Here is a 26940-nt window from a genome sequence, read left to right on the forward strand (position 1 = left end):
CCAGTGTTCGCCGCGTTCGGTGCGAGGGTGTAGGCATGGTGTAGGCTCGCGAGACTTTTTGTAACTCTTCGTTGTGTAGCTGAGGAAAACAATTCTGCAGTCAACCGTCTTTACAAATATCAATGTGTTGAATTTTGTTTGAAAAAACTTTCTTTCAACCATGTACAGTAATCATGGTCTGATTATCAATTTCAATTGTGGCATACATCGTTCAAACATCTTTGAATTGAACCCTCGCCATCGTCCGGGTAGATAGCTCATCGAACGAAGTTCACCCCTATTATGAAAGATGGCGACATACAGACGGGTAGTGAGGGTAGTGAAAGTGGGATTTATATTTCATATCGCCTTACCCCGGGAGTTTCATTACATAGTCAAACAAAAACCGTATTATTTAGATATAACAAAGGTTGTTATTGTTCCCTAGAATTTGGGACAAGTTATAACTAAATATCAACTACATTTTTGCCATTAGTGCATCTCATGTGTGGAAAAGACCAAAGAAAATTGTAATCGCGGCTTTCTGGGCTCGATATCAGCCCTTCCTACTGCGTTTTGCTTAGGACTTGAGGGATCGTCGCTTCAAGTTCTGCGCGACGTCGTTCGGATTCCTATTCGGAATCCTCCGCCCTCAGTCAGTCGCCCGGTCTCAGCGCTCAGGCCTTTAGTCCTCGGTCCTCAGTCGTTCGCTTCAAGCATCCGTGACGTGATTATACTGAGTGGCGAGTGCGCTTTGAAGGCACACTCAGATACCTAACGAAACCACCGCAGACCGCATCGCTGCACCTTACAACCCCATAGGGTATACCCGGTTAGAATCGAAGAAGAGACGAAATAATAAGTCTCGCGTTCTTGTTCCATTTTTATTTTTGTTTTGTTTTGTTTCTTTTCATTTCTATTTCATTAATTTCGCTACAGCTACGCGTAACACGTTGACGTTTATTATTATCTGCCTTCTGCCTAGAGAAGAGGCAGAGGTTCTTAGCTTCAGTGTTTCACGGAGTGCCGGCGAATACACGTCGTAACCACAGTACAGGTTCAAAGTATCGAAGTGAACAGTCGGCGGCATAAAATATAATTTAATCGTACAAACTATACGTAATATATGTAAAGTGCAATAAATTGGTCATCAAGCTAAGGACCTTCTACAGAGGAATTTATCAACATCGGGGGTCAAGTGAGTAGAATTTATTAACTTTCTTTCTATTTTTATGTAGCATGCACTGACAATTTTCTTGTTGATTCAACACGCCCTTATGTTTCCATTAATTTCCCATACTATCTCTGGTAAACATGAAACATTGGCACGAAGATGGAGATGATTTATATTAGCTAAATATTTTCTGCAGAGCCGAAAGGTATACTGAACATTGATTTCTGCGGTCTGGTCGTTTCTGCTGTAGATTCAGACATTCGGCTACTTTTGTTTTTGCCACACGAAAGTTTGCTGTGGGCGACATCAACGGCGTGTAATTATAACACGTTTACGTAGGTGTGGGATGCTGAAAATGTATAACGTCAATAATCCAAAAACTGTGAGACGTAAGAATTGAATTTCGAATATCATAACTGACTCGCTATCGCATTATCTATACATTGCTTATCTTTACAATTGATAATCAAAATTGATATTTGAAATTTCCAGTCAATTAACAAGGATAAGCAATTGACGCCTTCGGTTTATTTCTGTATGAAGCATAATTGACGTATACTTGGGTTAAAATTTGTGAGCGGGACACAAGAATTCGATATTTCAGACCAGTCTGCTTCTTCGGTATTTGTCATTCCACCACCTGTCAAAATCACATACACAAACTCAACGAGTGAACCACGTGACCTTCGAACGAATCCATACGATTTCATAATATGAGTGGTGATTGTTTCTTTATAAAATCAGATGCGTTTTGCTTCGTTCATGATATCACAATGATGTCACTTCCTTTCCGTCACGTCTTTCCTCACTCTTCTGTTGGTCTAATAACGATAAAACCTCTAAGGAAAAAGAAGAGACTGCCGGAAGTTCTTTGAACGGCAATTCAATTTTGGCCATAACAGAATTTTCTCTCGAGTTATTTTTGTTCCCAACTTTTTTTATTTCGCTCGATCAAATTCGCGTGCGATGTAAATTAAAACCGCAGGCTATCTCGATAATCTTCGCGCTGCGGAAATCGAATCGAAAAAAAAAAAGAAAGAAATCCAATACGATGTTGAAAATCAAGGGTTTATTACATTCCCTTGCAAACAGCCGATCGATACTGCGTATGTATGAGATGATAAACAATCAAATTGATAAAAGGACAAAAACAAATAAAAGGATTAGAAATAAGGCTGGACTGTATCCTGACAATGGCTTTGATATATGGCGTATTCACAATGATTATAATTGCAGTGCCCCAGTGGGGGCGGGGGGAGGGAATTGATGAAAAAGAGAATAAGAATGGAAATGAAACGAATATTCGTTGAACCCCACCCGCACTCCTCTAGACTGCAGCAAAATTCAAGTTTACCTTACCAACCATTCCGAAAACGTCGGACCGCTGTCTGGCCGGGGTGCAGCCCAGCCCTATCGAGTGTATTCATCTCTTTATACACATACACCATAGTGTACCCTTACAAAACTGTGTTGGTTCGTGTATATAAACACCTACTAACACCCTGCGATAGAGGGAGATGCACAAACGCACGTTCCGCTGCTGACACACGCCTTACTCACGTCTCATCGTTTCGCACGCAAGCAGCGTGACTCCAAGGTTCATAAAAAAGGGATGCGTGTAAAAAAAGTCAAATAGTAGATAGAACTTGAACACTACGATCCACTTTCTTCGCTAACCCATGATTTCGTGTTTAGGTTTATTTATACCGTTCAAATTTTGAAATTTTCACGTATATTGTCGATTTCACAGAATTCCAATTCGTATCAGGAATTCAGCAGCAATTTGCTTGCTACCCTGAGCATTAGGTGTGGCGAATGTCGTTTTTCGGTCTGATTGTGAGGCCCCATAAAAAACTACTGCAGTACGTAGGTCACATTCATCTACACCCTTACCGGCATTTGCGATCGATCTCTTTCCTCAACTTCGCAGTAGGCTGCCTTTCCGCCCTCAATGAATTTTATTTTATTTATTCAAGTCGTAACGAATTTACCCCCTGCCGAGTGGTTCCATCCACCGTGTGCTCGTGCTATAGCTCAAAAGAGAGAAGCACTTGTTCACCTTTTTGGCTTTTTTGGTTCTTTTTTTTTTCTCATTCTCCCTATAAACAGCGTTGAATCCGTGATAGACGTAAGCTCAACAAGATCTCGTTTTTCTCTCGACGAAGTAAGTAAACGATTCGATTATAACAATGTACATTTTTTTCTCATCGGCTGAAAATTGTTCAAGAAATTTTAAATCTATGAATAAGAAGAAAAATCGAGAAAAATAAATGAACGAATAGATAAAAATGAACATATAATTGAGATGCACTTGTGTTCTTTGGCTATATAAAACGCGGAAAAGCGTTGAAATTCGTTCATGTAAACCTGTGCACAGGTACATACGAGTAGGTGATCGAAGATAGGAATTTAAACGGTTAAATTTTTATAAAGTCAGCTCTGTAATGATACGATCTCGGCTCTTCGATATGTGTGGGTAAGTCTGTATGGTAAAAAAAAATGATCATCTGTGATCATAATTTTCTCCTTCGCTTCTTCTTCGACGAGGACGCTGACTGCACTGCTCCTAGTCTATCGTCACTTCTTTGCTCTTCCTCTTATTGTCTTTTTACTTAAAAACTTTTTACCGCGTTCCGTCTCATTAGGCAGCTGTCACGAAGTACTCGCGGTGACCAAGAAAAAATATTTCAAGTGTTACCTATATCCTCCGATAATAAAGATGCGCATAATCATCACCATCGTCGTAGCTCTGAAGTTGATAAAATAGTATCTATAAGTAAACTCGAGGTGCAACATGAGGCAAACTTCCAACAAAGTATATATAAAAACGTCGATGATGACGATGATCGTTATGATAATAAATTCTTTGGTTAGATGTAAAACAAGTAGTTAACGGTAAATCGAATTTCCGCATGCCCGGAAATTATTCCGGTTTCAATTCGCGTGACTCGAGTCAAAAGCTCCAACATATTTATGGTATTCATACACATCTATGTGTATTGTAACGTGGTGCACCCAATCGTCTTAAAGATAGGAAGAAAAAGATACGTAGAAGCATAGATATTAGAAGTAAGCGACACGAATACCGATCCACGGAAGTGTGTAGGTCAGTATACGTGAAGCAAGCTAGCAATTGTTTAATTTCGCGATCGCCGGGAGTACCTCAGAAGGCCCCGAGCAAACCAGATGAGTTGAATATGTGACTCCTAGAGGGACACGAACGAATAGTTGCCTCTCGTGGGAACAACAGGATGAAGGGGATATATAATCCACCGAATTCCTCACTCAACCAGGATCACCATATCCCTTGTACCTGATCGCCTAGCGAAGTTGCTGGCATCGCGGAGTGGCTTCGGTCCCTCTGCCTGTCCAGATCTTCAATAGGTTTTCTCTTAAAGAAGTCTTCTTTTGCCCGGTAAAGTTGCTGGCATCGCGGAGTAGCTTCGGTTACTTTGCCTGTCCAGATCTTTACTCGTAGAATCTTGCCCGGTGAAGTTGCTGGCATCGCGGAGTTGCTTCGGTTTCTCTGCCTGTCCAGATCTTTACTCGTAAAATCTTGCACAAATCTGAGTTGCTGGCATCGCGGAGTGGCTTCGGTCTCTTTGCCTGTCCAGATCTCTGATTTTCCCCTATTTTTGGTTCGCATGCCGGCATCGCGGAGACTCTTCGGTTTCTTTGCCTGTCCGGAGCTATAACCACCTAAAAAATCTATTCCCCCTAAATTCAATTGAATACTAAAGTCAACGCATTGAGGTTGCATTAAATTCCCTCCTTGTATCTAAAATCTGGGATATGGTTGTTCTCTACTAAGTATAGGAGTCTCTAGTATAGAAAATAGTAGAACCTTTAAAAGTAAGAAAACATCAAGAGTTATAAAGATAGATAGGATAGTCCCTAAAAAAGGATATCTGTTATTAAACAATTTGTGAAAAAAGGAAAGAAATCCTCTTAACCTTAAGAAAAGTGTTTGTAAATTCCTATCATTCCCATATAATTGTGTGTCCTGAATAAAAACCTATGTTCCACTATAAATCCTTCCTTCCTACGACGCAATCATAGTCCAGTCCTATTTATTTTTTGTATCCGGCCCAAGGACGTATGTCCAATCGACCGAGGAGAAGAGTCTAAAAAATTAGTTGAATTTCAACTTGGCGCCCAACATTCACATTAAATCTGCCGATTGTAGCGAACCGGTACAGTATATTATACCTAGGATACATACCGGTTGATTTAGGATCGGACGCCGATTTGGAGGCCATGAGCTGGATTTATTATTGCAATGAAAATGGTTAATTATACGAAAGTTCAAAATTGGTGGGGAAAAAGTTTATTATTTTTATATCGAATCAAGGATACCGCGATATTTTGGGCTTGATTGGAAAGTTTAATATTACCCAAAGATTTTGGTACCCATAGGCTGTTCCCTTGTATCGCAGCTGTGCACTTCCAATCAACTTCTAATTTCCACTTATCAGTTGGCGTTGCTGCAGCATAAAACATAAATGCAATCAAGTACGTGCCGCATTCCGATCCGAATATTTATGGAACCAACCCGCACTCGTTCGTCACCTCTTTCATTCTTTCTCTTCTTGCGTTCGAGTCTTCTACGTTATCTCGTATTCGCTAACGTTCTGACACATCGGCAGACTCCGAAGATGAGTAATTATAATGGTAATAATGAGAAAAAAATAACAAACATTCGCGACCCAAAGTTCGCCTTGGAACTCGACTGAATAATAATCGAGCGTGCCAGCAAATATCAGACATTTCCCGCCGAGTTCAACAAAGGATTTTGAACTGTAATGGTGTGCATATAGTTGCGAGTATACTACAGTCGGAGTGTTTGGAGTGCAGACTGACCTTCGAACCGAACACGAACCGCTCAAGCCGAGCTCCCTGAATTGGAGATGCAAAAAATCAAGTTCCAATATCCTGTTGGTTGTAATTTTTTGAGTTCGTTGTATTTTTGACCGATTAAGAAAATGTTCTTCATTTCCAATCGATCGATCGTGTACAACAGACTTTTATCACGTTGTATACGCTTATTAGAGAAAAAAGTGGACGGTACCGACTTTGGTAAAGTAAGACACTTAACTTACATATAGTCACAAGAAAGTGCAATGTTTATGATCCTATTCTTCGCAAACCTACATTTCGTGCGAATCGTATGGTATACACGTATAAGTTTATATCTAGATAAATCTATTGTTTGCGTTGAACAAATAAGAGAAATTGTCGAGCATGCGGTCGTTTCAGGGGAGTGTACGCGATACCTCGAACGGACGACTACAGCTATTCTTTCACCAACGCACGTAAGACACGGAGCAGTAGCGACTTGAACTAATCGAATGCCACGATACATACCAAATCGGCTAAAACTTTACGCACGTTCGATGACTTACAGAAAACAGCGTTGCGAAAATACCACAGAGAACGATACGCTTCGCATTGAGGAAAGATCTTTTTTTCTCGCTATAATTCCAACTTGCACCTATTACCATGGCGACGATAAAAGCGAAGGAAGAATTTTTCGGTCATCGATGATACTTGCAACAAGTGATTCGGCTACGATGAAATAATTATTCCGCCTTGGTGTATCGCCATGATATCCTTATGACGCGGACGTACGTGTAATACAATTACGGTATGTTGGTAAACCGAGTTTTCAAGTTTTCTCTTATCGAGTACACGTATTTCTGCGCCGGAAATGGAAGTGGTCATCATACTTCCGTTCGTTTGCGTCTCAACAGTAGAATTTTAAATGATTTTTCCTAAGAACAACATAAAACTAGTGTAGATAATTTATATCGTAACAAAATCGTTCTTAACGTTACGCCAACCCGTCCGCATAGTGCAGCTGTTGTCTCTTGAAGATTTTATATTACCGGTCTGAAATTCTTTGCGATCTCAGCTCATTTTTTCCATAGTTTTTCCCCTCCACTAATAGGCGCCAAGTTCAGTGAACTTCGGACGGAAGAGTATGTATGTAATATTGGAAAAGTAGTACCGATGTAGTTTTTTTAAATATTGAAAACCCCGTCGATGGACAGTTTTTCAAATCGAGAGGCGGCCGTTGACTTTCGATGCGCGATGAATAATTGTCGGAACGCGTAAACCGACCAATCGCTGTAATGTCGATGAGTCGATGAGTCAGACATTTGAAGAGTTTCACTTAGAAAATCTGAGCAGGGTATTTGACATATATTATTTCTGTCATTCGCTATCAACTCAAGTGTTTACAATGCAGTTTAGAACCATCAACAAACTATACATTGACAATGAGTCGTCCAGCCGACATGGGCTGCAACTTATTTTGTCGCGATATCATTAGAACTCGTGATATTTACTTCGAAAGAATGTTATAACCCAGTGAACTGAAAACGTGACCAAATTAATCACTCATATTCTATATGTTTCTGTGGTTTCCGTTATGATCTATACGTGGCAGTTTTGGTATATTCCGTTCATGATTAATACCGACGCATCGTGAATCAAACAATCTACCGCATGGTCTTAGTTTTATTTCAGTCACGTATACGTGTGCGGTCCACGACATGTATGACCGGCTGATAAAATTTGTTGATAATTTACAGCGCTATGCACACGTAGAAAGTGAACGTCGACAGATAAAAGACAGATGACATAACGAAATAAAACGGTATTTTGGAAGTTTCGTGGTTCGATTTCAAATTCAAACCGCATCGTTCTACGCCCTGCTTATATGACGACACGCGTCAAGCGACTAACTGCAGCTCGATAAGAACACTTTCACTGTTCAAATGAGGACAATAGAAGTTTGCGTGCTAGTGGACAATGTGTAAGTTACGTGATCATATGACGTAGACGGTCGTGACTCAGGAACTTCGTCTATCCACTACAGAACAATATTAAATGATGAATTTTTAGAAAATAACGAAAAGACGAGTCAAAAAAACTCCGAGTATTCGAATGGCGGTTGGTAAAACATTTCGTATTTTTTTTAAACCCATTCCATAACGAAGTCACCATCGTCCGTTTCTTGCCGATCGGTTGATGCTCGAACACTAGAAATAATTGTACCAACTTTTTTGGTTCTGAAGTCAACGAAACATAGCTCATCGGGTACCTAACGTGAGTCTTCTGTAACGCGACGTTACGATGGCGTGCTGTTACAGGACATGGAGCCACGCCCGTTTATCGATGTCAACGAACATGAAACTCCGCAAGATTCGCCCTAAGCGCATATAAATTAGTATATTTCTAAAGTACTATTTTCGGAGTGGAGATTTGTCGGCGACAATTTACATCGAGTAATTCTTGGAATGTTTTCGTCGATAGACTTATGCCATGGGAATGAAAAATCGTATCGAATCGAACCGTACGATTGCTGTAGCGCTTCAGTCAAGATATAGCTGCGGTCGTACTTGTAAATTACGTTGCACACGTACGAACCGAAAGACTATTATACGTATGTTTTGGATTACTAACAATCGAGTATGTATGGCGATTAAATGTAATCTAAGGATTTGTCATGCAATTCTATAGTCGGATGTTTTCCCGTACGCGTAACATACGTGACAAAGCCTTCTAATTAATGACGGATTATTTTTAAATAAGTGCTTATGAGGTACGCGTAATTAGATGTAATACCACATCACTCACGTGAATAATTTTGTACCCATTTTCAACAATTTTAGGAAGAAAAAAAAAATTCTTCATGTATAATGTATTCAAACAATATTAAAAGAGTCGATTTCTAGTCTAGCAATGAAGCGGAATTTGTCACATCAGAAGGGAGCGTTTTTTAATTTAATTTTCATGAAATCGTAAGCGAGATTCATTCTTTATACATAATCTTGTTGATAGTCCATCGGCATTAGCTATCCATGAAGTTCAGTGGTATAGAGATAGCAAAATCTAGATTAAATTAAACCGCGTTGTATATCCTGACTGATCTCATATTGTGGTTCGGGAATCACAAGCAACTTAACGGACCATATCTATACGTGTGTTTGATCGTTAACTTAAATACAGAAATTCCCACTTGGTCGTAACTTCGTGTACAACCCTCGAGGTGCTAGTGAAAAAAATTCGATGGGCGAAACAATTCTCACTATAATTCTGAGGGGATAATCGCTTGCGAAAATTGGCGATTGAAAAGACGAAAGAGTAAAAAGGGAAGGAATAAAAAGTTCATTTCAAAAGATCAATCGTAAATTCTGGAAATATAACCGCAAATCATCGAAAATGTATAACGTCGAGCTTGAATGAACAAACTGGAAGGCAGTTGTGCAAATGAAGAATGAAACGTTTTGTCGATTTCCTCTGGTTCATTGTGTTCACCTCATTATTCGTTTCCTTTGTACCCATCTCTGTGTTGCCGCTCTCTCTCTTTTTTTATTGTCTTTCCTGATTTGAGGGATAATTTCATTTCACGATGGGCAAGCTTTTCGTGGCTTTCATTTTTCTATTCACAAAACACGATGGTCAGTTACGTACCTCGTTATATATACCTATAGCCATGGGATGATTCAAGAGTGAATATATTTTTAAGTCTGATTTCAGAGAGATTCTATTAGATTTTATTTTGCACACGAAAATAGGTTTGCTAACCTATGTTATTCTTGACGTTCTACTGAATTTTGCTCCAACATCTAAATATATTAGACGTCGTACACTTATCGTTAGCCCGGTAGATGTTAATGGTTTCGCGCACAAACGCGCTCTCTAAACTTACCCGAATTTGATATGGAAAAATTGCAATTGTTAACATTTGTCGCTTACTGTCACAGGGTGTAAAATGTTTTCTGAAAACAGGTGTTCCGTTCAGTCCGATGAGCGAGTCGATGTCGGGAATAGAAATGTAGGAAATTCCTCGATGGCGACACCGTTGGAGTACGTTGTTCCACTTGTATCGCGCAGTGTGTACTTACATACGTATAACGTTAAACTATTTTCGGATATTCCACCCCTATAATAGCTGCTGTATGTCTCAGACCAAACTCGTGTATATGTTTATCTTTCTCAAATTCCTCACCCTGCAACTTTATCTTCGAATCACCGCGACGAAAGAATTTTCGGCTTTTGTCCAAGCGTAATAAACCCTACCGAGCAAACATTAAACAAAAAACCGACTCGAATTCCACGCGATAGGCTTGTTCCGATGATGACAAAAACGAAAACGAAAACAACGTACAGTTGAGACAAAATTTGATTGTCGCAACTCAATGAAACACGTACACCACGCGTTCGTATTCGTCGTGATTAAAGAATGAGCGAATTTCAATCTTGAGCTTTCACCGGCACCCCATAGATTTCTTGAACACATTCTTCGGGGCAATTTTTGTGGTCGTCATCTTGTTAGTCATCCTTTAGGACTGCGGGAATTGTTCTTGCGGTGGTCTTTTTTGCCCTTCTTCTTCTTCTTCTTCCTCTTCTTCTTACAAAGTTCGATGTAGCGTAGAGTGACGTCATAGAGAGAAACGAACATGTGGTCCATATCCTTCTGCAGAGATTCTCAAATTCCAAATGCACTAGCTCTTCCTCGTCAGACTGCGAGTGTGCATACACACATACTTCAAACTCTGTAAAATCTGAACCGATTAGGTAAAAAATGTACCTTATATTTAGTAGCTGGAACTTCTGTCCATGTCTAACTTACTGGCGCAGGACTCCGGCACCATTTTGAAACACTTTGGGTAAAATGAATCGAACGCAACGAGTGCGTTGACAATGAGTCAGAATTTCGAGCAGAATTTACCAAGGAAAGTACATCGTCGTGCGGTGCAAGTATTTTAACGCGGTTCGAGCATTTCGTGATACCCTGCCGCATTTGTTCAGGGGTTGTCCACTTACAGAATCGGATGGGATTAAAACTGCATGGGGATGCGACTGAATTTTTTCTCATGTACCGCTAGATTGCGTTAAAGTTGACGAGACGTTCCTCGGATGAGATACCGTCTGCAATTTTGCATCAGAACAACTGTATGCTCTGCTACATTTCCGTCTCGTTTATACTCTACGGTTTTCTTGTTTTACCATCTTCATAAATACGACGTTCACAACACTCTGGTTTCTTGGCTAACTCTCAAAGGCATTACACCGTACTCCACCTGATTAACGCTCCGAAACGTTGCGGCTGCGTTCCTCACTTTCGTCTTTCTATTATGACACGACAAGAAAGATGTTTGAATTTTAATGACGGAACTGCGTCGGCAGTATCTTCATCGTGCAAATATCCCCTGAAATCGATCGGCGAAATTTCCATCGACGCTTCGACAGCTTGCCAAATTTGGGAAACCTGTGATATTATTTGGTGAGGAACGAAAAAGACCCGCGCATACTTTGAAAAAAAATGCCGTTCTCTGCGGATTGCGATACCAGTGGTTCATTGTTACGGCGTAACTTTTTCCAAAGGTTATGGCTACTCGAAGAGTCGTGTAATTACTCGAACCTAAGTATTGCCTGGTCGTTAAAGCTGAACCTGCGAATACCTTATTTAACTAATTAGCAAGTCAAACAGTTTCGGTCTAGTTGATATGGCGTCGGTTGGTATGTAGGTGGCGCGCGAAGCCGTACGCAGAATTTAATGCGATTACCACTTTGCTATAACGTTATATTCAGTGTATTCCTTATACGTGGGGTAAAGGTATACCAATACGCGCAGTGCTTCACACTTCTGTTGCTACTGTTGGAGATTCTCTGTCCGCACTTTGCCTACAGCCCGTTCAAACCAACAAACAAATAAACCTTTTAAAACATACGTACATCGTACCACTGCAACACTTGTTCGAAAAGATATGCACGGCTCGTTCGAATCCTTCATTCAATTTAAATGAACCTTCCGCTGCAACTATGCACTCTATAAGAGTGAGTCACTCGAAAAATTCGCAAACTACACGACAGGCGGCTTCTGAATTGTCAAGGTCATGAAGAACTTTTGCGAGACAAGGTCTCTTCGATTCTTTATCCAATTAGACGTTCAAATGTCGACTGTCGAGTTTAAAATTCTCAACTATTATTTCAACGAAAGCAGTAGCTTCGCGTTTCACGATTCGAATCGTATAAGAAGTACGCATTCTTTTCGTCTTTTGCGACATGAAAAAAGTTGCTGCGGCTTTGATAACGTTCCTCGATTGAATGGCGAATATTCTATGGGAATATTTGCCAGCAATTACCCATTATTATGGCTTTTGCGGTATAGTCATTCATTGACGGGAAATGTCTCTTTCGTATAATAACGGTTTATCACCTTATCGTTTATGGAAAGGATGATACGCCAGAAGGGATATTTTTTTTTTCAGGAATAAGTATTAGCTGGTATAGACGTTCTTTTGACTTTCCGAACCACTAGCTCGTGTAATTATATCGAACTACCTAGTTGTGTTCTCCGGTTGTCGGAATGGATGTGGTCACCGGGAAACAGTATAATGTAAATAACTTCGGATAAAGTTCAAAACCCGATATACTCCGCGTCCTCTGGAAAGGGGGGGGAAAATTATACGTTGAAATCGAACGGAGTCAAATTATCCTTGCGCCGTGGAAAAGTCAATATTTTAATTAGCGAGTGGGGCTTGTTATAATTCACTCGGGATGACAAAGTGGGCTTAAGAATCCCTTAAAATCGGAACCATCTAACGTAGGCGTTCGCACAAATTCCTCATTCCCGATTCCCCGAATTAAACCCCTGGATTCTGGCTCAAGGCCAATACTAAAATCCCGATCAAATATCAACTTATAGATGAACGGACCATTCTGATCCGAAATAACCTCACCAGTTTTCGTCTTTTCCCCTTGATTTTTCTGAACTTACAGTTCCAAAAGGAAAAGAAAATCCGCTCACGTTTGCTAAACCGGCCAATATTGCAGCTGCTGACTCCAAATGCCGTTTGTGTTTCTTTTTCCGTTCGAAGTTTTGCCGCGGCTGGTTGCTACCTTTGAATTTTTTCCGAATTTCAAATCGATCAATCCCTGGGCGAAACCCTTATATCGGGATTCCGGAGGACACCGATTTGAATTACAAATTATTACAATTTCTGCATCTCACGACCATCGCCAATTCTGCGAATCGGAGACAGAAACTGCAAGATAATACGAGAAGTTCGCCGATTGTTTTCAATTTCTTTGCCGCACGTTGCGAAGACAATAAAAAACCAAATGTACGAACACGGCGGACAGAAAGGCGACGCCCGCCTCGCTTTGAAAAAATGTGTAGACCAGAAGCGACGAAATTGAAACTGTTGAGTGTACGAAACTCATCATTTGATTTCCGTGGTTTTATATTTAATGATATCACCCTGTATAAGCGGAGCTCGTTGCATCGTTACTTGCACGACTTGAACGACGACGTTCTGGTAAATTTAGACCCGGATTTCGTCCACTAGGCGCTTCTTCACCGGTGCGATGCAACGCGTACGGTACAGATCGGGCGCACGATGTTCATAGAGGAGAAAAACGTCGGGATAGCGTATAACATGCGACCGTCCGTCCAGTTCATTTTCTTCGCATCATGCTGCTGTCGCATTTACGGAAATTAGCAAATTATATTTAGAAACTTGATTAAACACGTTTGCACCGATTTAATTATGGACGGACGAAACTCATCCGCGCGGTTTGTTAATCTGATTTGAGGTGTTAATCAACTAGGTGGATTTAATTGCCCACGTCGGACTTTACGCAGCTTCAAAGGACCCTCATTAGAAATTTATGAACTTGCGACGAACGCTTACGGAATTTTCAATTCGCGATTCGTCTTTTGAACCGATCACCCGATGATTCGTGAAAACTTTCGCATGGAAGATCCCGAGAAAATAGTACGTACGTGAGTTGGAGTATTTTGCACAATTTATTTCTGAGGCGTAAATTATTTTTTTAAGTAATTTTCAAGCAATTAAAAACATTATCCATGTACAATATTCAGCGCCAGTCTCTTAAAAATTCAGCATTGTATGAATTATGAAAAGAAAACGTTATAATAACATACCGGTGGGTTTGTTATTTCAAGAACAGCTACGCAGTTGGCAACTGGAGCATAAATCTCTCCAAGAAACGTCGAGTCGACGCCGCACGCCGCAAAGGGGCTTCTACAGGTATTACGCAATTTCTGCAATACTTACCTAGTTATGTATCGTGCTATGTACAATTAAATTTGCGGAAATATCGATCATCGCGAACGGAAATGCGCCGCAAGTGCACAGCGCGTCGATCAATTCTTCCGGTTGCCCAAAAACAATGAGAGCAAATGAACGAGACACTCCTTATCAACCATTTTCGAGGTTCTCCTAGGTCGGGAAACGATCATATATTGCGCACCTACTCGTGCGTACGATAAACCCTCGATCCGTTATCTCTCGCGCTGTCATATTATGTCAGACATGTTTATCCCAACAAAGAGATAAGACGAATCGTAAGTAGGTGTAATAATATAAACTTTACGCATATCGTCAACACCGGAGCAGATGCCGAAGTAAAATCAGCAGCGGTGGCGGTGAGAGAAACAGAAGTCAAAAGCAGTGGAGCACCAGTTTCTAAAGATAGAACAGGGAAATAGTAAATTAGCGTTAGAACTTTGCTAAGCAAATAAGAAGTGCAGAAAATGGCAACGGTGTGTAAAGGTGGTACCTACTTCGTCGCGGGTTATGTTCCCCGTTCTCCGTTGCGAGAAGGGGCAGCATTCGCGGTCCACTCGGATGGTCTCCGCGGTGTTCTTTTTTCAATTTCTTTCCATTTTTTTTTTCCCTCCTTTTTTTCCTTTCTCACACTCGAATGGCAACGACCCCATCCCACCGGGGAGAAGACGAGAAGAAACCGAGTCGGTGCGATATATGCGTACCCAACGAGTGATCGCGGTCATCTCGGTGGCTTCGCGCTGAATTTCAGCTCGTGCTTTATTTTTCATACACTTGACGTTTTTGGTTCTTACCGATCCGAAGATCGACGCTACGAAGACGGTACCTACCCACCTAGACACCTCGGAAATATATCACCCGATGATTCAGAACAAACCGGTGTGATATGGAGGTATTGCCGGTGTAGCAGTAGGTCCAGAGAAAGAGAATCGCCGCAGCTGAGAAAGTTATTTATAGGAAGGACGGCAGAAGTCGAGTCGCTCAGTCGCTAAGCATTCCGCCAATGGCATTCAACGATGCTGCAACGGTATAGAGTCAACTACGATCATCCTCCATTTTTATCTCCACGTACGTGGACAGGTCCGAATGAACATCCGCGTGCACTTTTCAGAGGTGAACGTAGTTTCGTGCACACGCGCCACCACTGCAACCAAGTTTTCGATAATTTTAATACGAGAGGAAAGCTTAGTCTTGTCTGCATTTTTCAGATATGATCTTCCGAAAAACATAATTAATTCACTCTCGGCCTCACGTAGGTATCCTTTAAATCATTTTTGGATGTGGGCAGAGGAGTACAGACTTTTGAGCTTGAAGAAGCCACTGCTGTACCTCACTACAAACTACAGGGTGGATGGTTTCGAGTCAAACACCTCGATATCTGGCAAACTTTGAGCGGCACGGAAAAATGTTTCCTCCAAAAGTTGCAGTGTTTAAAGGAGGAAGAATCGAATCGAACGGTGTAAAGACTTTCGCACGAAAAACTTACCAAATTTTGTTCTGCAAAAAATCTGCAGAAATGCTGGCTATTCGATGGGGAAGTGTCGATGCATTGAACGACTATCGCTTCGGCGGGCGGAGTCTTCTTGGATTTGATGTAAACATTTTCTTTGTTTCAACTGGGTAGATGATAGGGGCAATAACGACATTAACAACAACGATAATAGAAATTATAATGATAGCGACGAAACAAGATGAGCAATTATTGTTGTCATTGTACTAATTGTTGTTGGCTAATGAAGAAGATATTCCTTCGTTCTCTAGCTATCGAGGTGTTTCACTTAAAACCAGCCCCCTCCTGTATCGTTGGAAGCCACATTTTTAAATCACTAGTTCTTTAAAGTCTGTCAGGTCTTCTCTAAGTCTATCTATTGGTGTATAATGAATATATACAAGATAGAATATATTTTTTGCCTGACGACCACAAGATGAGAGCATTTAAATTCGAAAATTACGAACATTCGTTTTTCCGAAACAGTTGTCAGGGTGTTGAGTATGGGTGTCTCGAAAAACGATTAGAACAGATTCGTTCCTTCTTCGTTTACCGCCGTTTCATCCTGGGTCGTAACTTTAGCGAGTATCGTTTCAGAATTGTGTAACTTTCAGTCTCTATTTAGAATGATCGTTAAAATTATTTTTAGAAGATCGCTGGAGAGATTCCCTCGATAATTCATAGTTGAAGATTCGTACGATATTTCCAATCGGCCCGCAAGCAAAATGCAACGGCACCAATCGGCACACGCTCATTTCGCTGCATTAAAACAGGATAACATGAAGAAACGTCGACTGTGACTTTATACTTTTGACGGATTGCGATTATTTTTGTATCGCTCGATGTGGACTGTGCGTTTAACGAGATGATCCACCTCATCAGATGTGCATCGAGCATTGTTTCTTAGATTCACGATAGCGCCGGTAAAAGTTGTTACGGATCTAGTAACAGCCAACAAACCGTGAACCAATCCGCCTATCCGTGGTCAGGCGATAAAAAACCGTATCCCTTTGTAGTTACCGCACTGTAACAGTCGATCATTGCAGTATACGCTCTCGTACCAACACCGCACAGCTGATAAAACTGAACGAACTGTGCAGAAGGTGGCCGCCTTTATTCCTATGCGAATGTATGAGTGTAGGTGAACTTATTTTTTGCATTATAGTACATTGTGCCATTTCTAGATCCATGCGACAGTGTTAGCCGGAGTTGGTGGAGATCTCAAGTATCGCGTATTTAATCGTGCGCCATCGTGCGTTACGGACAACTGCCGATGCACGGCTTCCATCAAAGCGAATTCTTCGGTCCAGCTGATTGTGAGTCCGACAGTGTACAGTTTACATGCCTATGTTCCAAGCTTGGCTAGCCTAGAACAATATTTTTCTGCTTTTTTTTTCCCTGCGAGGTTATTTTTTCATCTTCTTTGCTATTAATTCTCTCGGCAAACGAGGACATCGTCGAACCCTATTTAGTTAACACTTTTCGACGCAGCTTAAGTGTGAAAAGTAAAAAAATGATAATCAGTCTTTTCGCGTTTTCACGAAGTCGGATGAAATTCGAACCGAGCTCAATAATATTGGCACAATAAGTCGAACGGTAAGAAAAACGGAAGAAAGGAGCTTTGTCTCTTTCTTTCTTCAAAGATTTTCGCAATACCCGTTTTCCTCAGGCCCATCCATTTTTAGCTCTCGAGATCTCGGTCAGATCCGAAAAGCATACTCATACGCGTGTGCGTTAAATGTCTGCGTGAAGTGTAACATCCGACTAAACAGACCTACGTTTTTCAAAGTGGAAAAAAATCTCTGAGATATAAAATTTGTATACAAAAAATAGAATTACAGACACAGCGAAAACGAAATTAGAAGTATATATACATAGAAAGCCCACTTTACTCTTCGTAAATTCAGACGTAAAATCTTTCAGATAATACAGCTTACAAATATTTTTAAAACAATAGGGTAATCTCGTTGGGTCAAGAATTACCGTGGCATCCCCTCAGTTAATGTGAAACGAAAGTCTTTTCTGTTATTTTTTGTTCTAATCTGCAACAAAGTTGCGAAGAATTTACCGCAATAATATGCGAATATAATGTGCGGGCAAGAGTTGAAAGACAGGTGTTCCTCACCTGTAGTGTGTGGATCAGCGATGATGATGAGGAGGAGCCTTTGACCAGGCCGGAAGTTCGTTGCGCGTGGCTGCGTCTATATCTGGCTTAACATTCTCCTTACCTTACCTACCGCTAGATCTATGCGCGATTACCTTTGCCAAGACTTCGCTCGTGAAATATATTGCTTCAAGAAATATACATAGGTACATACCGCGGGATTATAGACTATTATAAATCATTGTAATACCGGCATCTTTCTTATTTTCTTATGATGCACTGCCTACGTCCGGTTGTAACTGTGTACTTATAACGTTATGCCGTAACAGGGGTAATGTTCGTATGTCCGTGTCATGTGTGATCGGTATGGATAGATGAAGATTATAAAACGGTAAGAACCACCTCGAATTTCCAAGATACTTCTCGACTCCGTCCTGCCAGAGTGGAAGATATAAAAATGCTGGGATCGGTTTTGGCGGTTTCATTTTACGATGATCCGCATATTGGAACAAGTTTGGTCGTTAATTTGCTGTAGTATAGCCTCACTTGGTAATATACGAGATGGCTCTTTTTTTTTTTTAAAGACTCGTAACGATTTTTACACGTGTTCGATAGGCCTAATTCGGTACCAGATTGTACTGTTACAATTTATATCGCGTCGACATGATTCGATTCTGCTTCGACCGACGGATGCTGTATCGAGTTGAGGGGTTGAAAAATGATCATGTTCCGTTTCTTGTTTTCCGGTTTTCTCTCGTCCCTATCGGATAATTGTACGGTAGATCTTTCCCCTGTATTCACTGTATAATAACTCCAATACTTCTACATATTTTAATTGAAAGTTTACATTATTTGCATCAAATAGCTGAGTATGTGATGTATTGTACGAACGGAGATCACTGTAATTATCGCCATAAATGCATTTATTTCAACTTTCCACTTTCCATACATCTACCTGAGTTTCAAGTTATTGTAAATTGTAATTGAATTGTTGTATTATCTCATTTCAATCTGTGCATAGAAATGGGTAATCTCCTTGTAAAAACTCTAATATTCCATTTCGAAATCATAACACCGATATTTTGAGTCAACTGATCGAAAAATCAGCTGAAAACACATCACCACGGAAAAATGATCAGAAGAAGCTCAACGAGCAATCGAAGACGTCTATCAAGCTAGCACCGCCACAAGAGAAATATTGAGTTCAGTATATGTAATAATTAAATGCTAATTAGATGCTAATTAAATGCTCTAATGCCGAATTTGTCGCTCTGCATTTTATAAAAAAAACCTGTGGCGGTGCCAGCTTGGATTCAAGCTAGCAGCGCCACATTGAAAAATCAGCTAAGAGAGGGTGATTTCGAAAAAGTGATTGGGCAGTAATTAAATGCTAATTAGATGCTCCAATAATACCCAAGGCCCGAATTTGTCGCTCGTCATTTTCGATTTTTTTTCAATTTTTTTCGATTTCTTCTGCCGTCTGTGGGGCTGCTGACGGTGTCGAGGGTCGAATCTACGACGGGGATGACAAATTCGAAAAAGTGATTGGGCAGTAATTAAATGCTAATTAGATGCTCCAATAATACCCAAGGCCCGAATTTGTCGCTCGTCATTTTCGATTTTTTTTCAATTTTTTTCGATTTTTTCTGCCGTCTGTGGGGCTGCTGACGGTGTCGAGGGTCGAATCTACGACGGGGATGACAAATTCGAAAAAGTGATTGGGCAGTAATTAAATGCTAATTAGATGCTCCAATAATACCCAAGGCCCGAATTTGTCGCTCGTCATTTTCGATTTTTTTTCAATTTTTTTCGATTTTTTCTGCCGTCTGTGGGGCTGCTGACGGTGTCGAGGGTCGAATCTACGATGGGGATGACAAATTTGAAAAAATGTACCCCAAGGTTCAGGGCTCTATCTTAATTTGAATCCGTGCCGCTTAATTTTTTAATTCTTGATTTTTTTATTACGGTTAAAATAATTATCCAAAGAATTTGAAACTCTGCAGACTTTATCATCATAATAGTACCTGCCCTTCGGTAGAATGTGCAAAAATCAATGTCATTTTTCATTTTTACGTGAACTCATGTTGAGACGATTGATTCTATGTCGTATGTTCATTGAATTAGCAATGTCACCAGTCGTCAACCAATGACTCGAACCTGAAAAATTCGATTCGTGTAAAATTTTTGCCACTCGCCTCAAGATGCTTAGTTCACCGAATTCAGCCCTTGAGGATGAAAAAAAATTAAAAACGATGAGCGACAAATTCGTCGTTATAGCATTTAATCAGCATCTAATTATCATTCTATTATTATGTCATTCATTCTCCGGATTTGTCATCCCCATCGTAGATTCGACCCTCGGCACCGTCAGCAGCCCCACAGACGGCAGAAAAAATCGAAAAAAATTGAAAAAAAATCGAAAATGACGAGCGACAAATTCGGGCCTTGGGTATTATTGGAGCATCTAATTAGCATTTAATTACTGCCCAATCACTTTTTCGAAATCACCCTCTCTTAGCTGATTTTTCAATGTGGCGCTGCTAGCTTGAATCCAAGCTGGCACCGCCACAGGTTTTTTTTATAAAATGCAGAGCGACAAATTCGGCATTAGAGCATTTAATTAGCATCTAATTAGCATTTAATTATTACATATACTGAACTCAATATTTCTCTTGTGGCGGTGCTAGCTTGATAGACGTCAATCGAAGCCAAGTTCACCGTCAGAGATGAATTATAACGTTTTCCAGTCCCGATAAAGAGGGGGAATTCACGAGTCGATGATCGATGGCATGAATGAAATGTGACGACGAGCGGAAAGGGCGAGATCGAGGAGAAGGGGACAGAACAGATGGATTTCGCCCGCGCCTTTTATCCGACGTCGAACGGATCAGTTTTCTTTCGGCGGAGTGTAGAGTGAAGAGTGAAAAAGAAAAAAAGAAAAGTCGGATATAGAAGTTGAGTTAAGTTGAGTCGAGTTGCGTTGGTCTTCCCCGTCTGCCAGACTTCCAAGATCGCATTCCTCAGCCGTTCCCCTTCTATTTTCGACGCGTTTACGTTCGCTCCGCTGAAACCTCCGCCAGAAACGGCAAGTGACCGATTTGCACGCGACCCCCTTGATGTACCGATCGAAGCCGGGGCACGGAATTCCTCCCCTTTTACCCCTTCCGAACAAACCGTCACCTATCCGAAGTTGGAAGTGATGGGAGGAAATTAAAAAACGATCGTTCTACGATCTAGCAATTGAATGGTAAAACGAACGTGAAATCACTCCTTTTTTACTATGAGTCGTTTCTTGTGCAAAAGTGTAGTTGACATATTTGAAGAGAAGTTGATTACGATACACGAATACTAATAGTTGATGAAGTATTTTTTTAACATTTTCTGTTCCTATGAATGTTGTACAATTTGTTATTCAGTTGAATCAACACCGGAGGAAATTGGCTCGATAAAAAAACTTTACAGGTGAATAGATGGAGTGATTCCTTGTTCTTTTTTTTACTACTTCTTCTTCTTCTTCTTCTTCTTAAATTTCCATCCATCGAGAAATTTAGAAATCCATTTGTAACATATTTTTTGTACTTACTTGAAAAAAATAAATAAATTAGACTGAGATAATAAAAACTGTGCGGAACGTTTTTTTTTCAGGTTGCAGTGCGTGATGTAATTCTGCGTTAAAATCGTTGATTTAATTGTTTCGTGAAATATTATACTTGGCTTTTTACGTACTTGCGTCTACTCTCATATATTTTTGGCTCTTTCTTCTCTGGTTACGATACGTTGTAGCTATACCAGTTCCTCGGATCGCGGCTCCCACATTCTTCGGGATTTTTTTCTTCTTTTCTTATTCTTTTAATTCAATCTTTTCGCCGCTGGTCGCCGGCGAGAAAACGAGAGCGAGAGAGAGATGGAAAGAGGAGAGAAACGCGTAGCAGATTCAACCCCTATTTTTAGAATGACACACTCCTGCGCTCGGCTGATGCCCTCCTATGTGCATACATACTACTATTGAGTATATATTTACATATGATATGTATATGTTTGCGTATATACTCGCGTATCTAACGTAGGTAGAAGGCTTCTGATGCCGTCCCGGTAAAAGTACGCTGCACAACATTTATGCATTGCAGATTCAATTTCAGTTTTTTTTTTCTCTTTACGTCCGTCACATGCTTCTCGCTAATCTTTTCCACCATACCTCGTACGATCGATAGTTTTACTCATCTGATTGCAAGAATTGCAAATGTGAATTTCAGGATCATTCTCCATCTAGTCCTGATTGCACTTTGGAAACCATAATCGATTGCATGAGTAGATGATTTTGGCTTTCAGATTTCGAATCCTAAGCTGATTATACGTGAAATTACTCTTGAAGAACCAAAAAAAAATTCGATTTTTGAGCAAAAAATAAATCATTGTTTTAATTGGGTTTAATATGCTTTTCTTGCGTATTTTGACCTCAGGAATCCGAATCTAAAAGGAAAATTGGTCTATCTCTGAAATTGACCGAGTTATCGCCAATTTTCAGCTTTTTGGGGTAAAAAATAAAAAATTGATTTTTTATTCTATCTTGATGTAATTTGAGCTCAGGAATCCGAATCCAAGAGAAAAATTGATCTATCTCCAAAAATGACCGAGTTATCCTCATTTTTTCGCATTTTTTGGTACAAATTTGAGGATATCTCGAAGGGAAAAAATCGTAGCTCAATTTGGACAACGGATTCGTGTTCCGGAGGTCAAAATACCTAAGAAAAGTGCCATACGATCAATTTTTTAAAATAAAAATTTTTGCCCAAAATTTGAGATTTTTCCAAGGGGTACCCCTTACGATTTTTTCAAATTTTGGCCAAAAATTTTTATTTTTTAAAATTGATCGAATGGCACTTTTCTTATGTATTTTGACCTCAGAAACACGAATCCGTTGTCCAAATTGAGCTACGATTTTTTCCCTTCGAGTTATCCTCAAATTTATGCCAAAAAATGCGATAATTCGGTGATAACTCGGTCATTTTTGCAGATAGATCGATTTTTCTTTCGGATTCGGATTCCTGAGCTCAAATTACATCAAGATAGATCAAAAAATCAATTTTTTATTTTTGACCCCGAAAAGCTGAAAATCGGCGATAACTCGGTCAATTTTATAGATAGATCAATTTTTCTTCCAGATTCGGATTCCTGAGGTCAAAATACGTAAGAAAAGCATAATAAACCCAATTAAAACAATGATTTATTTTTTGCTCAAAAATTGAATTTTTTTTTGGTTTTTCAAGAGTAATCTCACGTACAATTAGCTCAGGAATTCAAATCTGAAAGCCAAAATCATCTACTCATGCAATCGATCGAGTCATCATCAATTATTCGCTGTTGGGAGCAGAAAAATTAAGACACATCGATTGGTTTTAGTCGTAGACCCACTTTGATTTGTCGCAATCCATGCATGGGTCGAAATATTCGAATTTCTCAATTCACCAGCAAACCCGAGCTTTGCTGGAGTCAGCGTAGCCAGCAGCGTAGCGCTTTGTTGTGAGACGTCACCTTGGGGGCTGAGCAGAGGTGACGCCCCACAACAAACCGCGCGCCCGTGGCTACCTGACTCCAAGCTAAGCTCGGGCCCCCTCGTAGAACGAGAAATTCGAATATTTCGACCCATGCATGGATTGCGACGAATTACTCTGATTCGTCTACGAATTCGTTGTTTTTTACTCAACTTCAATTTTAAGTCAAGAAAGAGCATGTCATTTTTTGATTTTATACTTGAATTACAAAAATAATAAGAAAAAAATTTTGAATAGTGAACGAGTAAAAAACAATCACAATCGACAATTTTTAGATATTTTCTATGATTTTTTACCAAAAAACAAAATTTATCTGTTGAAAGTACCCTACTTGATTAATTATTTATTCAAAAAACGAGTGGGCTACCTCAGAATATTAAGTAAATAATTTTTTCCACATTTGAAAATTATTTTTCTTTATAAGGTACAAATTCTGCCCCCATGCTAAGAAAATAAGAAAAATTTTTCTTTTCCAACCCACCCTAACATACATGTGCTACAGATATAAGTGATTTATCCGATTTCCTTTCGAGTATTCGAGGAAAAGTGCACTGCAACAAACGTGCAAAGACTGTCCAGATTTATGGCTTCTCCGTTACCTTCACTAGTGCAGCTTCCGGTTTAAATACCTGTACAGAAGTCGACCTAGTCTCTTCCAGGTTTTTTTTTCTCTTTACATTCTTCTTCTTTCTGTGCTATTCACCTACTGCACGATCGTTGGAATTCTTGAGGAACTAAATAACCGCCTATCGCATAAATCAGTGGTTGCATGTGCCACCGGTGTGCCTCCCTTTTCAGTTTTCCCTCGGTATTATTACGTAACGAAGGCAGATAATTTATTGATTTCACTGAATGAAAAAATGAAAACTTAAAGAGTGAAGGAACGAATGAAATGTGGTAAAATGAAATGATCGGTAATTAATGTACCTCGTATCGTTATCTGTTACAGGGGAATCGATTATCATAGAACGGGAATTCTCGATAGGCAATTCATTGGATAACGTGAGTACCTGGAAATTTTAACTTATATCACCCTGATCGTACGATCCTGTAATAACACTGACCGAATCTACTATCCTTAAGATTATCAATCGCGATTTCAGACTTTTTTGGGAACATTCTTTACAGACAGCGTGCCAAGCTGGAATTCCCAAAAATTCGCTCACCCATAGGTACGCAATTTTTTGCTCATCCGGTAACCATCAGCCTCGTAAAATCATCCTTATGATTCCAATTGTTCACAAATTATGATTCTAACGATATCCATGCGGCTCCAACTAATAAATCGCGCCATCCTACACGTATAACAAGACTTCATTAGCACTCACTTAAAAAAATAAAGATAGAAAAAATCGAATAGATAAAAATTATTTGAGTCGAGTTCCCGGTATCAATTCGTCAGATCTTATCTGCAAAGTTGACTGCAGCTAGCGGCAGTTGAAGATTCTCCCGATATAATTACAGGCTAGCTTCTTATCCCAAATCTAAAAAAAGGCAACAAATTTAAACACCGCATCTCTTATTTCTCCTTAAAGAAATCACCCGTCTGTGACGATCATGAGACCCGTGTTCAATTTATACAGCACACAACTGTTTGCTCACACATAATATACGTACCTTCGAATCACGTGATCTGAACTGAAACAATCTCTGGTAGATCTTGAATCGGTTCGCAAAATTTGTTAGCGAGGTCTGTCTTCTCTGGTTGTCGCCGTTGTTGCTATTTTAATTATTATTTTCGTTCCTAAGAGTTAACGGAGATAACAGAGTACGTTATAGGTAGTTCTCCTCGCATTCGCGGTAGTGTAAATCTTGTGGCCAGCCTCAAAATTGCATCGTCGAAAGCATTTAACTGCAGAAAAACTGCGGTGAATACATACTTACAAGAGTGCAATTTAGAAGACTCGAGTTATAAAACACGCGAGCAAAGAACCACGTCGTATAACAGATCAGAGCTTCGAACCCAGCGACTTACGTGTCAACTTTAAACTGCACGGTGTTCGACTAAAATCGAAAAGATATCCATTCGTCATGGCCACCGGCCACAAGATGGCAAGGTGAAAAAGCTCCGAGTAATATAAAGGATGCCCTTCGCCTCTCGTCTGGAGAAAGTATCGATGCAAATCGGTTCAATTGGTTTGATGGAGACGTGGGTAACTACTCTGAGAAAGCATGTACAATACAGATAATAGAAATTGTTCAGCATCTTAACCGCGACCACTTCTACGACCTTCGCACCTTAAGCTGCTACCACATGCTGCTCCTCTTTTGGTCTTGCAAAGACACTGTAATTGACGGAGAGTGCTCGGGCATCATTGCGGTGAACGGTCCGGGTAATACCTTTTCTATAAACCTACACTCGACGAAGCTTGGAGCAAAATCTTCTCCTTTGTGCCGAATCTATCGTATTTTCAGATTTTACACCAATCTAGAGTTGGAGAAATACGAGGAGAGATATGAATTTGAACGTTTTCTCTTTTCTTTCTTCAATCAGACGAGTTCGATGGTCGGTTAATTTTTCTGCGTCACGGCGTATAAGATTATTTATAATTATAATATGACTCACGAGTGTTGTCTATACGTATACGTACGCGAGACTGATATTTTCATCGCGTACGTATACGTATACCTATACGATCGGCACGAAGGCAGAATAAAACAGCAGACCATCTCTGAAGAGTTTAATTACCTTGTGACCGCAGGTTACCCGAGGCTGTAATTTCATTAAATACCGTCCATATACACTCATTGTCTGAATGACGATATGCATTATGCATGATGGGAACGAACGTTTACGGTAGTGATCGTGAACCTCACCATACTTACAGAAGAATCAAATCCGCGTACACGATTAACCTAATTAAAATCTCTAGTCATCTGGTTTGAATTACTTTTTCAATTTTCCATTTTCATCCGACTAGCAAGTTGGAAAAACGTGTTACTCCGGCGATTACAATGACTTCGCGACAAATGGACGTGATGATGTGAACTGCGTCGATCCTTTCGTCCACTTCCAATTAAAGAAACCACCCCGTAAGGACCGTCTGTTCGAAGGTAACGAAAATTTGTTCCGACTCATGACGTCTCTCGAATTCTGCAACGTCGAATCATCAAAATCTAACGAATCGTCGAACTCTTCGCTTATCGGTATAAATTTGAAGTCTGTGCTACTTTTTTTCTTGCGAAAAAAAAACAAACCCAACTCTTGCAATCGTTACGACCGTCATTATCGTTTATTTAAAGTGAAAATCACATCATTTATATTTATTTATTTTATTTTATTTTTCACCCGACTCAGGTGAAGTCGAACTCCGAAGTGAGAGGCTCGGTAGAAAAAAAAAAAAAAAACAAGTACGACGAGACGAATGGTTCGGCAGACGGTCGGTTGTTGGCCTCGAAGACGTTGAACTTGGAATATTATTCGAATCGAGCTGAGAAGGAATTAAGATACGCGTAATGACCGGAGGGAAGTAATATAGCCACTCCGACAAATCCCAACACTTCTTCTGTATGCGCTCGTGTATTTCCTCAAGATA

The 26940-nt window shown here is 40.1% G+C and overlaps 1 protein-coding gene and 1 long non-coding RNA gene across 19 annotated transcripts in view; one reads left to right on the top strand and one right to left on the bottom strand.

Moving 5' to 3' along the window:
* Nucleotides 1-29: 29 nt before the first annotated feature.
* The window catches only part of LOC105686871 (xin actin-binding repeat-containing protein 2), a 62426-nt gene continuing 35515 nt past the window's right edge, over nt 30-26940 (top strand). For 5 of the 18 annotated variants that reach the window (XM_012402076.3, XM_012402078.3, XM_048652562.1 and 2 more), the window contains exons 1-2: nt 36-1177; nt 24354-24406. The gene's annotated coding sequence lies outside the window, so the exon portion shown is untranslated. Of the gene's footprint in view, nt 1178-21290; nt 21315-24353; nt 24407-26940 lie in introns of those variants that run through there. The other 13 variants (XM_048652556.1, XM_012402074.3, XM_020852770.2 and 10 more) reach the window with 8 other exon arrangements.
* On the bottom strand, nt 15331-17063 carry LOC125500276. Its single transcript, XR_007277568.1, has 2 exons — nt 15746-17063; nt 15331-15403 (listed from the first exon to the last, which is right to left on the bottom strand). It is a non-coding gene; the product is annotated as an uncharacterized LOC125500276 (long non-coding RNA).

The sequence above is a fragment of the Athalia rosae genome, chromosome 3 (genome assembly GCF_917208135.1).
Source record: "Athalia rosae chromosome 3, iyAthRosa1.1, whole genome shotgun sequence".
In the NCBI taxonomy this organism is placed as follows: Eukaryota; Metazoa; Arthropoda; class Insecta; order Hymenoptera; family Athaliidae; genus Athalia; species Athalia rosae.